Source organism: Canis lupus, chromosome 13 (assembly GCF_011100685.1).
Source record: "Canis lupus familiaris isolate Mischka breed German Shepherd chromosome 13, alternate assembly UU_Cfam_GSD_1.0, whole genome shotgun sequence".
Taxonomy (NCBI): Eukaryota; Metazoa; Chordata; class Mammalia; order Carnivora; family Canidae; genus Canis; species Canis lupus.
The window spans coordinates 20,757,638-20,771,292 of NC_049234.1; the positions used below are offsets into that span (position 1 = coordinate 20,757,638).

General features: G+C 37.1%; 1 protein-coding gene across 2 annotated transcripts in view; it reads right to left on the minus strand.

Moving 5' to 3' along the window:
- The window catches only part of HAS2 (hyaluronan synthase 2), a 49,866-nt gene extending 36,834 nt beyond the window's left edge, over window positions 1–13,032 (minus strand). For both annotated transcript variants that reach the window (XM_038555426.1, XM_038555425.1), the window contains exon 1: window positions 12,906–13,032. The gene's annotated coding sequence lies outside the window, so the exon portion shown is untranslated. The remainder of the gene's footprint in view (window positions 1–12,905) is intronic.
- Window positions 13,033–13,655: the final 623 nt, after the last annotated feature.

Here is a 13,655-nt window from a genome sequence, read left to right on the forward strand (position 1 = left end):
TTTTAAGGTACTGAGTACCAGCAGTAAGTATGCAGTTCATAAAGAATTTGCTATGTAAGTATTCACCAAATCCACCCATATTATAAGAAGCCCATGTATGAGAATTAAAAGCCAAATTTAAAATACTTATTTGAAAGAATTTAATGTTCTTTTTCTTCCATGATATATTTACCGAAGGAAGCCAGTTTAGATGGGGCATCTGGTTTTCAGCACACCCTTGCTTTACACCTATGTTTCCAGCTGAATGTTCTGTGGTGCTGAGAGGTCAAGTGACTTGCCCCAGGTCACACACAATGAGTCAGTGATTCAGGGCTAATTGAATCAAGGATTTTTATGCCCGGGTTCCTGGCAAGTTTCTTTGGTGGGAGTGTCCACAAATAAATGGTTAACTGAGATAAATATTTACGCTTCTGCTTTTAGAGCAAAGAAAAGGGATACATTTGCTATTTTCTTGCATCTTTATTAAATTTAAATTTCTAAATAAAATTTTAAAAATATTTCTAAATATAATAACTCAAACATGGCCTCCCAACCGTCTCCCAAATAGCGAAATTTATGATGTGTAACTAACTATAGTGAATTGGAAGTATCGCAGGAGAGTTTATCTTTTGGAAATTCTGGCCAATTTGATCTACTCTCTGTCATCACTCCTCAGCTTGAGTTACTGTGTTCATTGTTGCCAAGTATCCGTTCTCCAAAAGTGTATTGATTATCTCCTATGGGCTATTCTACAGTCTTGCCACTAGCATTTGCAGGACTCAGCCCAAGAGTACTAAGTATATCTAAATGCCTAATATTTATCAATCGAACTGACTTCTTTCTTTCCCACTTCCAGCTTCATCCTCTAATGTGATGGGTAACCGGACCGACAGGAGTTCGTGAGTTCATTCTTTGGTGAGAAATTGCACTAGGGTGACTGTTGTACAAAGACTTTTATTTGCAGCAAATAAGGAGATCACAGAAGAGCTTCCAAAGGCATTCCTCCCTAAGAGAGGGTGAGTGAGTTCCTTTTGTTTAGGGTTAGGATGAGTTTTTAGACAGGGAAGCCTTGTCATTGTACGAAGAGGCAGGCATAGGGTGGCACATACACCTTAAGAAAACATGCCTAGGGGGATCCCTGGGTGGCTCAGCGGTTTGGTGCCTGCCTTTGACCGAGGGCACGATCCTGGGGACCCGGGATTGAGTCCCTCATCGGGCTCCTGGCATGAAGCCTGCTTCTTTTTTTTTTTTTTTTTTAATTTTTATTTATTTATGATAGTCACAGAGAGAGAGAGAAAGAGAGGCAGAGACACAGGCAGAGGGAGAAGCAGGCTCCATGCACCGGGAGCCCGATGTGGGATTCGATCCCGGGTCTCCAGGATCGTGCCCTGGGCCAAAGGCAGGCGCTAAACCGCTGCGCCACCCAAGGATCCCCGAAGCCTGCTTCTCCCTCTGCCTCTCTCTCTCTCTCTCTCTCTATCATGAATAAATAAATAAAATCTTTAAAAAAAAAAAGAAAACATGCCTACATATACATTGTGTATTATGTAAATGAGGCTGAGGCTTCTCCTTGGGTGGAGATTTTAGTAATATAATGAGGTGAAGGTAATGGTGGGTCATTCCACATGTCACTCCATGGTCTGTCTGCACAGGCCCTACTGTGGTATAGCTCAGAAGGTCTGGGTGGGCTGGAGATCTTGTCAGGACAGTCACCATCACCTGAGGGGTGGTTTCAGGTTTCATTTGCCCGAGTTAAGAGGTAAGCTGGCAAGAAGAGCTTAAGGAAAAATGTGGGACAAACGTGAGTACAAACAGGTGAGCAGTAAATGTCAGGTCTTGGGGTCTAGCTGGTCACAGTGCTTTTTTTTTTTTTTTTTTTTTTTTGGTCACAGTGCATCTTGAATATGCATTGAATCTCAGCTTACACATCCAAGTACATCCACAGTTCCCGACATCAGGCTCCACTGTACTATTCTTTGGACCCCTGCCCTTCAGACTGAGGTTAGAAGATTCTGCTAGCCCTGGAAATTGGCTCAGAAATAAGGCCTTTCATGCTTGGATCTAAGGGTGGTACTGCCAGGAGCCATACCAGTCTTGCCATCGATGCAAGACTAAAATTTCCACCATGCAATCTGAGTATATATATCATTCTCCTAAAATATCACCACTGTCATTGTCAACTCAGCAAAAGTCCAAATTCTTAGTCTGATCTGGCCTTAGACTTTCCAACTTGATAGCCAACTTTTCCATCTACAGTGTTAAAAAGAAAACTGCTGGTCAAAATGGTGTCACCTGGGCAGCCCAGGTGACTCAATGATCTAGTGCCACCTTCAGCCCAGGGCCTGATCCTGGAGACCTGGGATAGAGTCCCATGTTGGGCTCCCTACATGGAGCCTGCTTCTCCCTCTGCCTGTGTCTCTGCCTCTCTCTCTCTCTCTCTGTGTCTCTCATGAATAAATAAATAAAATCTTAAAAAAAAAAAAATGGTTTCACCTAAGCCAAGTTACCAAACCTGGGCTTAATACCCAACCTAATTGCAATTTCGACTTCCCCCAGAAATGTAATTCTTGATGAGTCAGTCAGGAATTATCTGATCAGCACCAATGAGGTAATCTATCATATTGTCCCTCTCTATCCCCCCCAAAATGAGGTAAACTACCTAATAAGATCCCCTGCCCTTCTCCCCAGGGGAATGTGACCATGCCTGGAACAATCCTTTCTTTCTCTGGTAACTTCTCACCCCAACCTCTTTCCTATAAAAACCTTTTGTACACCTCCTCAGAACTCCCCTCTGCTTGCTAGATGGATGCTGCTCCCTGATTCATGAATCACTTAATAGAACCAATTGGTCTTGGGGGCACCTGGGTGGCTCAGTGGCTGAGTAACTGCCTTTGGCTCAGGTAGTGATTCCGGAGTCCTGGGATAGAGCCCCACATTCAGGCTCCCCACAGGGAGCCTGCTTCTCCCTCTGCCTGTGTCTCTGCCTCTCTCTCTGTGTGTGTCTCTCATGAAGAAATAAATAAAATCTTTTAAAAAAATTAGATCTTTATATTTACTTATTGTTTTTTGTTCTTTAACACCAGTGTACCCACGGTAAACAAGTTAGATCATGTTTCCATCTCAGTAACTTACTCTATTTCTCCTTTCTGCCTAAAATACTTTTTCTGTTTCTGCCTGGCTTGATATTCTTATTCATCTCTCCTTATCCTTTAGGAGACTCCACACTATTCTTTCCATCAGACTTATCCCTTACTAAGTCTCTAGTTGTATGTTTAGACTAGTTTTGGTTGTGAGGTGTTGAGGACTAGTCCTCTGCCACTCACTTTCTTTCAGTTCTTTGAAAATATCTTTATTGTCTTTGTAGAAATTATGCTTATTTGTTGTAAATGAATCATACCACAATAGATGGCTTAAGAGGCTACAAACTCAGAAATGTTGCCAATTTTTTCATATAGACTCATGGATCGATGTATAGAAGTTATGCAAGAAGAACATTTATCTTTGTACCTTTTCTTTTTGATTGATAAAGAGATCTACATTAGTCTTTTTAAATAACTGCTTATTATTCTACGCTGGCAATACTTTACAATTTATTTAATTGATCTCTCTTGCTTCATTGTTTTCTTTATCTTATTCTCTGTTATCTATTATAAAAAATATTATAAGACATGGTATTGTACAATTCATACAAGATCCAATCATGTACAATTATCCCCTTGGGATAAATTCTTAAAACTAGAGATTCTTTCATGTCAGAGCATGAAAAGTGATACAAAAGTGCCATTCAGGGATCCCTGGGTGGCTCAGAGGTTTGGCGCCTGCCTTTGGCCCAGGGTGCGATCCTGGAGACCCGGGATCGAGCCCCACATCGAGCTCCCCGTGGGGAGCCTGCTTCTCCCTCTGCCTGTGTCTCTCCCTCTCTCTCTGTGTCTCTCCTGAATAAATAAATAAAAACTTAAAAAAAAAAAAAAAGTGCCATTCACTTTTGTATCTCTTGGAGCACCTGATGTGAAGTCTTATAATAAATAGATAGTAAATCAATATGGGCTACATAAGTAAATTCATTAATTCGTTAGTGATTGGCTACTTAATATCTATATATATACCTGACCTAATGCAGTACTGTAATTGGATGTTCTGGGAGGAGCCAATCTGGATTTATGCTACTTATTTACATCGACAAAAACTTCAAGAGAAAAAAAAGGAGATAATAAAGTTTAAAATCAAAAGAACTAGATACATGTGCAGTGACACACTTCCTTACCTATGTTTTTGTTTATTTGTTTGTTTTTTAAGATTATTTGAGAGAGAGGGGGAGAGCAAAAACACCAGTGGGCCTAGGGGCAGACTCCCCACTGAGAGGGGACCCCACGCGGGGCTCTGTCTCATGACCCTGAGATCAAGACCTGAGCCAAAACAAGAGTCAGAAGCTCAACGGACTGAACCACCCAGGCGCCCCCACTACTTGTGTTTATTTGCTATTCCCAAGGATGCTCTGAAAAGATAAAGTTGATGTCACTGCCTCTATTTTGCAGGTGAAGAACCTGAAGTAGGATGGAAGAAATGATTTGCCCAAGGTGACCTGCCTTGCGGAAGGAGCCCCACACTATGTTTTTCCTCCAGTCTCGTGTTTTCTCAAATCCACCACTTTGCTTTTTAACCAAATGATGGTTTTCCACCATTTCATCTTAATGAAGAACTCTGCCACAGGCATTGTCTTCTTAGAATCACTCTGCAGGTGGTCTCTCCTTTTGCCAATGGAAAGATACAAATTGGAAGAAGGAACGATCTTCTGTTTCTTCAGTGCCTCCAACAGACCAGCTACACCTGAGGGTGACTTTGCTTTTTCCAGTTGGTGAAGATGGCAAGTTTGCTGAAAATCCTGTCACTTGTTAAGATAAGGCAGGAATGTGTGCTGCCTAAGTAGGTGGTAGTTTTTAAGTAAAAACATGTAATTCATTTTAGGAAGGGACGGATTCTGTCCTATTCTTTGATTAATCCCTAGCATCTAGCACACTGCCTGGTACGTGTTAGATCCTAAAAATATACATATTCCTATAAAAGGAGGGAAGGAGCAAAGACAAAAGGGAGTCTAATGCTGATATCTTCTACAAAATATTATTCTTTAACAATAACTGTCATTGGCTTATTTTTATTTTGATAGATGAAATTTTAATCATCCCCAAACATCCACAGTAACTGACCCAAGTAAGATTAAATCAGTCTTCAAAGGTTCTTTGTTCTTTTATCTCTCTCCAAATACTCCCATTTATATTTTGAAATATGGGCTCTAATCTAAAAGGCTAAGAGTTTTTATTTTGGGGGGAAATAGTGACATTTGGATCCTTAGGGGAAATAATTGTGGTTTAAAAATAGTTGTTTTAACAAATTAGCATAAATCATCCTTATTCTAACTTTCACAAATATTCCTATTCTTCGTAGAGTCTAACATAAAAATGTTTTCTGTGGCTATAGAAATAATATCAAGTCGAAATAAATATGTAATATATAATATGAATTTATATAACAATATAAACATTATATATATATAATATATATATATATAATGTATTCAGATCTATATAAATTCTTTCTTCCCACCTACACATGCATCCACATTCTTTAAGTAAAGTGACCATAGGGACGCCTGGGTGGCTCAGTGGTTGAGCGTCTGACTTTGGTTCAGAGCATGATCCGGGAGTCCCCAGATCGAGTCCCACATCCAGCTTCCTGCATGGAGCCTGCTTCTTCCTCTGCCTGTGTCTCTGCTTCTCTTTGTGTGTGTCTCATAAATAAATAAATAAAATCTTAAAAAAAAAGAAAGTGACTATAGAGGGAGAATTTACTAGGCAGTCCCGATTTCAAATATTCTAAACCTTTATTCACTTAATATATATCACACCAGGGGGGATCCCTGGGTGGCGCAGCGGTTTAGCGCCTGCCTTTGGCCCAGGGCGCGATCCTGGAGACCCGGGATCGAATCCCACATCGGGCTCCCGGTGCATGGAGCCTGCTTCTCCCTCTGCCTGTGTCTCTGCCTCTCTCTCTCTCTGTGTGGCTATCATAAATAAATAAAAATTAAAAAAAAATATATATATATATATCACACCATTCATGCAAGTCTTGAGTCTAGGTGCAAAAGTGGTGTCAATACTTACAGCTGATAGAGATAACGAGCTCAGACCAGATAATAAGAAAACTCATTTGCATAGATCAGTCAGCTGAGATTAAGTTATGCGACAGCACAAAAAAAAAAAAAACAAAAAGACCCCAAATCACAGTGATTTAGGAAAGCAAAGGTTTATTTCTCACTGTCTTTGTGTGATTGACTGAGGCTCTGCTTCATGCCTTTTTATTCTGGTGTCTAGGCTGAGAGAACAGCTCCTCCCTGGGACGTTCAAAGGAAAAAGAGAAGGTTGCAGAGGAGGCTGGATTCTGCTTAGAAGCGCCTTTGCTCATAACTCATTGGTCTAAGCAAGTCACATGGACAAAGCCGACATCAAATGAGTGGAAAGTATAATCCTCCCGGAGGGAGGGCCCCTCCTAAGGGGCAGGACCTATTGGGAGAGCAATGGCACTTTTGGTGCAAATGTACTGCATACTTTTTTATGTTGTACAGTAACGCCCTCTGGTAAGTTCTCCCAGCTAGAGTTGCCGAAGTGATTTTTTGTCTACCACTTTCCAAATTGAATTAACATTCAAGTTGTTATAATTCTATACATTTCTCCTCTATGCATTTCTCAAACCTGATCTCCCCTCTGTAACTCACCTACCAGTCCATTGTTCAGATTCTTAGTATTTATCAACAGATTTTCTGATCATAAATTAATTCCATATATAACCACCAATGTGAAGTATGCAAAATGCACAAATCTAAAATGTCATTTTTCTGGGGCACCTAGCTGGTTCAGTTGGTAGAACTTCTGGTGCTTCATCTTGGGGTCATGAGTTCAAGCCTCATGTTAGGTATAGAGTTTATTTTAAAAAAGAATCAACTGGATTTAATGAAAACTTTTTAAAACATCGATGTAATAAAAATAGGTCTTTTATTTTCACAGATATAATTGGATGATGAATAGAACATATGAAACCAGAGATAAAGATAAGTCCAACTATGTTTTTTAAAGTCCAATTATAAAGGCAATATAGGAGACTAAATATATTAAGTTTACTTGGATAAAAAGCCAGATTTCCATTTTGGCTATCACACACACACATACAAACACACACAGAACTCTACCATTTTTTTTCTCTAAACACATTTTCAACACACCAAAAAGACAAGCCAAAAAAAAAAAAAAAAAGAGAGAGAGAGAGAGAGAGAGAGAAAGGGAAGAAAAAAGTTAATAGAAATTTGGAAATGGTAGCTTACACACCAAAGGAAAGCCACGATAACAATTTAGTATCAGTTGCAACTTTATTCTATTTAGTAGCAAAATTGAAGGTTCTTCTATTTTTCCTATATTTTTTATTTGTTATTTATTGTGGCAATTAACAATATTAATAATATCCTTTTTTGTCTCTTAGGCATATAAATTTGTAAATCAGTAGTAGTAGTAAAATGAATTAGTAACCGGTGGGATTTTAAGAACACGTAAATGAATCTAAGTTAACATGTAAGAATTTTTTAAAAATTTCTCTCATACTTACTTAGATATTTTTTTTCGTTTCTAAAGCAGGCATGTAGAACTATAAATTTCCCTCTCAACACTGTTTTAACTACTCCCCACATGCTTTGATGTGCTATATTTTTATTTTCATTCCATTCGGTATATTTTCTTATTTATCTTGAAAGTTCCTCTTTGACCCATGGATTATTTAAAAGTATGTGGTTTAGTTTCCACATGTTTGGTGATTTTCTTTCCTTTCTGTTATCAATTTCTGGTTTGATTCCACTGTGGCTGAAAACACTCTGTATGATTTCATTTCTTTTAAATGTTTTGAAATTTGTTTTATGGCCCATGATATGGTCCATCTAGCAATATCTTCTGTGGACACTTGAATATATTCCATTTTTGGTGAAGGGAGTGTTCTATAAATGTTGATTAGATTCTGTTGGTTGATAGTGTTGGTGAATGGTACTGTTTTTCTGATTTTCTGTTTGGTTCTCCCAGTTGTTGGCAGAGTGGTATTGGAAGTTTCTAACAGTGTGAATTTGTCTGTTTCTCTTTTCAATTCTATTTTTTTTTTCCTTCACAGATTTTGAAACTCTGTTGTTTGATGCATGCACATTTAGGATTAATTTTTTTTAGATTGATCTTTTTATCATTATGTAATATGCCTCTTAGTAAATGGTAATTTTTATTGCTTTGAAATCTACTTTAGCTGATATTAATACAGCTACTTCTGCTTTCTTTCACTGTTTTAAGGGTTTTTTTTTTTTTTAATAATAATCTCTACTCAATGTGGGGCTCATAGACACCACTGAGATCCAGAGTTACATATGCTTCACCGATTGACTCACCCAGGTGCCCCACTTTCTTTTAAAGTTTATATGATTTATCTTTTTCCATTTATTTACTTTTAACTTACCTGTGTCATTATATTGGAAGTAAGTTTCTTATAGAGTGCATATACTTGCACCATGTTTTGTTTTGTTTTGTTTTTTGTTTTTTACCTACTCTGCTTATCTGTATCTTATAATTAGTGTATTTAAGCCATTTACATCTAATATTATTGATATGTTCGGGCTTAAAGTTCACCATTTGAAATTTTCTTTTCTTCTTGTTCTTTCACTTCTTTCTTTTTTTCTTTACTTCCTATGGATTGCTTAAACTTTTTTTTAAATTCCATTTTGATTCATTTGTAGTTCTTTCAGTTTATTGCTTTATGTCTTTTATAATGGTTGTAAATACTACATTATATATATATGTAATTATCACAGAATACTGAAGTTGAAATTTTATCAGCTTGAGTGAAATGTAAAAAAACCTTACCTCCCTTGATGTCCCTTTAACTTCCACGTTTTATAATTGCCATAAACATTTCCTCTTCACAAATAGATCTTTTGTGATAGTCCCGCAGGTTGCTAGGGCTCTGTTTTTTGTTTTTTTTTCCCTGTCCATATTATTTCTGTTTTCCAGAAACAGACTTTTCAAGGTCTTCTTTGGTTTGTCTTATAGATAATTTCCAAGGTTTTTAGTTGTACTTCATAGAAGAAATAAAGAAAAGTATATTTTCTCTATCTTCTTAGAAGTATAAGCATACCCTACTTTTGGCAATTATTGTGATTATTTTTTTTTTAATTTTTTATTATTTATTTATGATAGTCACAGAGAGAGAGAGAGAGAGGCAGAGACATAGGCAGAGGGAGAAACAGGCTCCATGCACCGGGAGCCCGACATGGGATTCGATCCTGGGTCTCCAGGATCGCGCCCTGGGCCAGAGGCAGGCGCTAAACCGCTGAGCCACCCAGGGATCCCTGATTATTTTTTTTTAAGATTTTATTTATTTATTCATGAGAGACAGAGAGAGAGAGAGAGAGGCAGAGACACAGGCAGAAGAAGAAGCAGTCTCCACACAGGGAGCCAGATGCAGGACTCGATCCCAGGACTCCAGGATCACGCCCTGGGACAAAGGCAGGAGCAAAACCACTGAGCCACCCAGGGATCACTGTGATTATTTTAATGAATTATACTTGAATGAACACAACATTGTGTGTATCAGGGGGAATAAATGGATGTATAAAAACTAACATTGTTTGAAATAATGGCTATGAAATTAGGTATGGATGATAAGCTATTGAAAATATTGAAGGTTTATGCATTGAGATCATGTTCCAAGTGTTTCTAGAGTTCTCATTCTAAGGAAACCAAAACTGGAAATTATAGAAGTTGCATTACTGATATAGCTCATAAAAGGTAGATGGCACGGATTATTTGACTTATGCTTCTTTCTCTTCTCCAAAATGCCATAACTATACATCAAAAGACTGACAAATTAATGTGCATTTATATACAAAGTTAAATTAAAATATAATATTTATTTAATTTTTTAATACTCTACTTCTTAAGTCTTAATTGGGAAGGACAAGTGAGATAGGAATTCTCTAAATGCTGCTCAAATTTGATTTCTTACTGTTAAATGTATCCCTTTCAAGTAGCTCAACTGAAAAAATTAAGTTGTTCTTTAGAAAATTTAGATTTTTTTCCTACAAGACCTAGATCATTATAGACTGAACTGTAAATGGCTTTGAGAGCTAACTGAGAAAAATCCACCCAAAGAGCAATTTTAACTTAATATGAATGTATTTGTACTTACCTTTTGAAATATTCATTATATGAGACCTGGTCCTTATTTTGCACATGGGTGCATGCATGCAAGCATCACACACAGATGCACACACACGAATATGTTTCATAAAACAAAGTTAGCTATATCCTTGCACCTGCAACTTCTGGGTGGTAATAACTTGAATTACATTGAAACCCATGTGATGGAGATGTTAATTTCTCTACTCTCTTTGGACAGTGGAACAGATGCTGTCTTAAACTTCAAAGGGACTTGACTACTTTCTGAGTTTCATTAATGAACAACAACTTTTCACAGCCTGGATAAAAAAAAAAAAAAATCTAGCAAAACATACAAAGGAAAAAGGCCAATGAGGAATCCATCAGTCTTTTCCTTCTGAAATGTTTTTTAGGAATAGAGAGGAAGTCAAACTCAAAACATTTGATCTTTCCCAGGAAACGGGACTGCACTGTATTTATTGCTTTTCAAATCTGACAGTTCATCCTGTGGCCTCACATCATGGTAAGGGACCCAACTGTATGAGAAGATGTGCTTGGGGAGATAATTTGTTAAAGAGTTTGATAAAAAAAAAAAAAAAAAAAGAAAAAAGAAAAGAAAAAGAAAACCCAGTTGGTGATAAATGTTTTTATTATTTTTTTTTCTGTACTATCTTATCTAATTCTGGCTGTTGAGGTTAGCTCAGTAATGCTTACAGTTTGAAGAGAATAGACAAAGAAAAGAATAAAGACTCAGTAGTTTTTAGTATTCAGATAGAGTCTGTAGGTTCTGAAGAGAAGAAAGGAGGTTGATTACTGTTCTAACCAAAAAAAAAAAAAAATAGAAAGAAAGAAAATCTTCAACTCTTAGAAAAATTTTAAATTAAAAAAAAGAAAAAATTTAAATTTCTATAACATTGATATGTTAGGGATTTTATTAAAAAATCAAGATTACTTATTTGTTAGTTTTGTACCCATAGTTACAATTTTTTTCAGGAGAAACAGATAAAGGTTTGGGTTCTAAGTTTACCAGACATGGATTGGAATACCAGCTCTACCATTTAACAACTGTGTCATCTTGAACAAGTAACTTAACATCTTTAACCTTTTGTTTTTGTAAAACTGATGTGGTAACAATGGCCCATAATCTCTTAATCAAAACTCAAGATCAGCTATGTTCTGGAAATTAGAAACAAAATATAATTTTTTATGTATAAACATTTTTTTCAAAAGATTTTACGTATTTATTTGACAGAGAGAGAGAGAGGAGACAGCACAAACAGGGGGATGGACAGAGGGAGAGTGAGAAGCAGGCTGCCCACTGGGCAGGGAGCCCAATGTGGGTTCTGTCCCAGGACCCCAGAATCATGACCTGAGCAGAAGGCAGACACTTAACCAACTGAGGCACCCAGGCAACCCTTTATGTATAAACTTTTATTGAGGAAGTGGTTCAATATAATTCAGATATTAACTAGACTCCTATTTAAGCATTCTTTTATGCACCATGAGTAATACAAAAATGAACAGAACTATCCTTGCTGTCTAGGAGCTTACAATTCTGTATAACAAATGCAGAAGACCAGAACACATTATAAGTTTCCCTAGTCAGAAAAGTCTATGGAAGCTCAGAGGGAGAAAATGAATTCTGATGGAATGGCGTGGCTCAGGAAAAATGATAAAAGAGGCAGTATTTGGACTTATTCTTCGATTTCATTAACTTTTCGTTATTTTTACTACCCTTTAGTCCATTGTGCATGTGTGTATGTGTGTGTGCAGTTTCCTTTCTCTTTTGTGAAAACTGCTACAGTACTCACTCACATGTCATTACAGATTCAAATCCTATGTAGATAGCACTCAAGTACTTTCATCAGCTAGATCCGACTTTAGTCTAAAACACCAAACACCATGATCAGTTGTTACAGGTGTTCCTAAATTAATTTTCTTATTCCTAATAATGATCTATGTTTTCCTTTTTGTAATGGCATTTTGGACATAGCTTTATTAAGGTATAATTTATTTTATTTTTATTTTTTTAAATTTTTATTTATTTATGATAGTCACACAAACAGAAAGAGAGAGAGAAAGGCAGAGACATAGGCAGAGGGAGAAGCAGGCTCCATGCACCGGGAGCCCGACGTGGGATTCGATCCCGGGTCTCCAGGATCACGCCCTGGGCCAAAGGCAGGCGCCAAACCGCTGCGCCACGCAGGGATCCCAAGGTATAATTTATATATTATCTACACTGATCTGTTTTATATGCACAATGCAATGATATTTTTTCAGATTTTATTTTTAAGTAATCTCTACACCCAGTGTGCTGCTTGAACTTAAAACCTCAAGATTAAGAGTCACATACATGTTCCACTGACTGAGCCAGCCAGGCACAACCAATTCAATGATTTGTTTTTTTTTTAATAAATTGACAGAATTGTACAACTGTCCTTACAATAAAGTTATAAAACATTTCTATCATTATAAAAAGATACAATTTGGAAGTTTTGAATAATAAAAGGTAATGCAGTGCAAATACTATATATTATCTAACAACCTAGTAATGTATATTAACACCCTCAGGGGATGTGAGACAGCACTCCATTATAAAAAAAAATATTAAATTTCTCCAGCGAATCATACTCATGTTTGTACTAAATGCAATGATGTCTAAAGATAGTTTTATATCAATATAAGTCAGATTTTTACCTCCAAAGGAGTTCAAGTCAAGTCACCCAATGAATAATGAAGCATTTTGAGTGCTCAGAGTTTCTTTTATTTTGGAATTGCAGAGAAGGTACTGTAGACTGAAAATACCTTATAGGATCACTGTGAGCCATAAAGAGAAAAGGTAGTAAGATGCTTAGCACAGCACAGATTACATAGTAGACTCAGTGTCTCTCTTTGAGCTTGTATTGATAGTTAATTAAAGCACTCTATTACAGTGTTAGATGCACTGTTTGTGTGGCCAGGAGACTTGATTCCTGGACCCTCTGTTTTGTTAACTGGTGTGAGATATTGGGTAAGGGTGGGAAAATCTTTATTACTTCTGATGAATCAGGCACTGCTCTTAGCACTTTACATATGCTAACTAATAAATATTTATATCAACCTTATCTCATAGAAATCATCATCATCTCCCTTTTCATAGATAATAAAAGCACAGAACGTTTAAACAACTTGCCTAAAGTCACAGAGCAAGCAAGCCGTGGAAGCAATATTCAAACCCAGACATTCTGTCTCTAGAGCCCATTCTCTGAAACACCAAGCTCTATTTCTAAATATCATGAATATTGCTAACATTCTCTAGGCTCTGCTTTTCTTTCTTTTTTTTTTCTTTTTAGAATTTTATTTATTTATTTATTTGAGAGAAATAGAGAGAGAGAGAGAGAGAGAGAGAGAGGCACAGACATAGGCAAAGGGAGAAGCAGGCTCCCTGTGGTGAGCCTGATGTGGGAC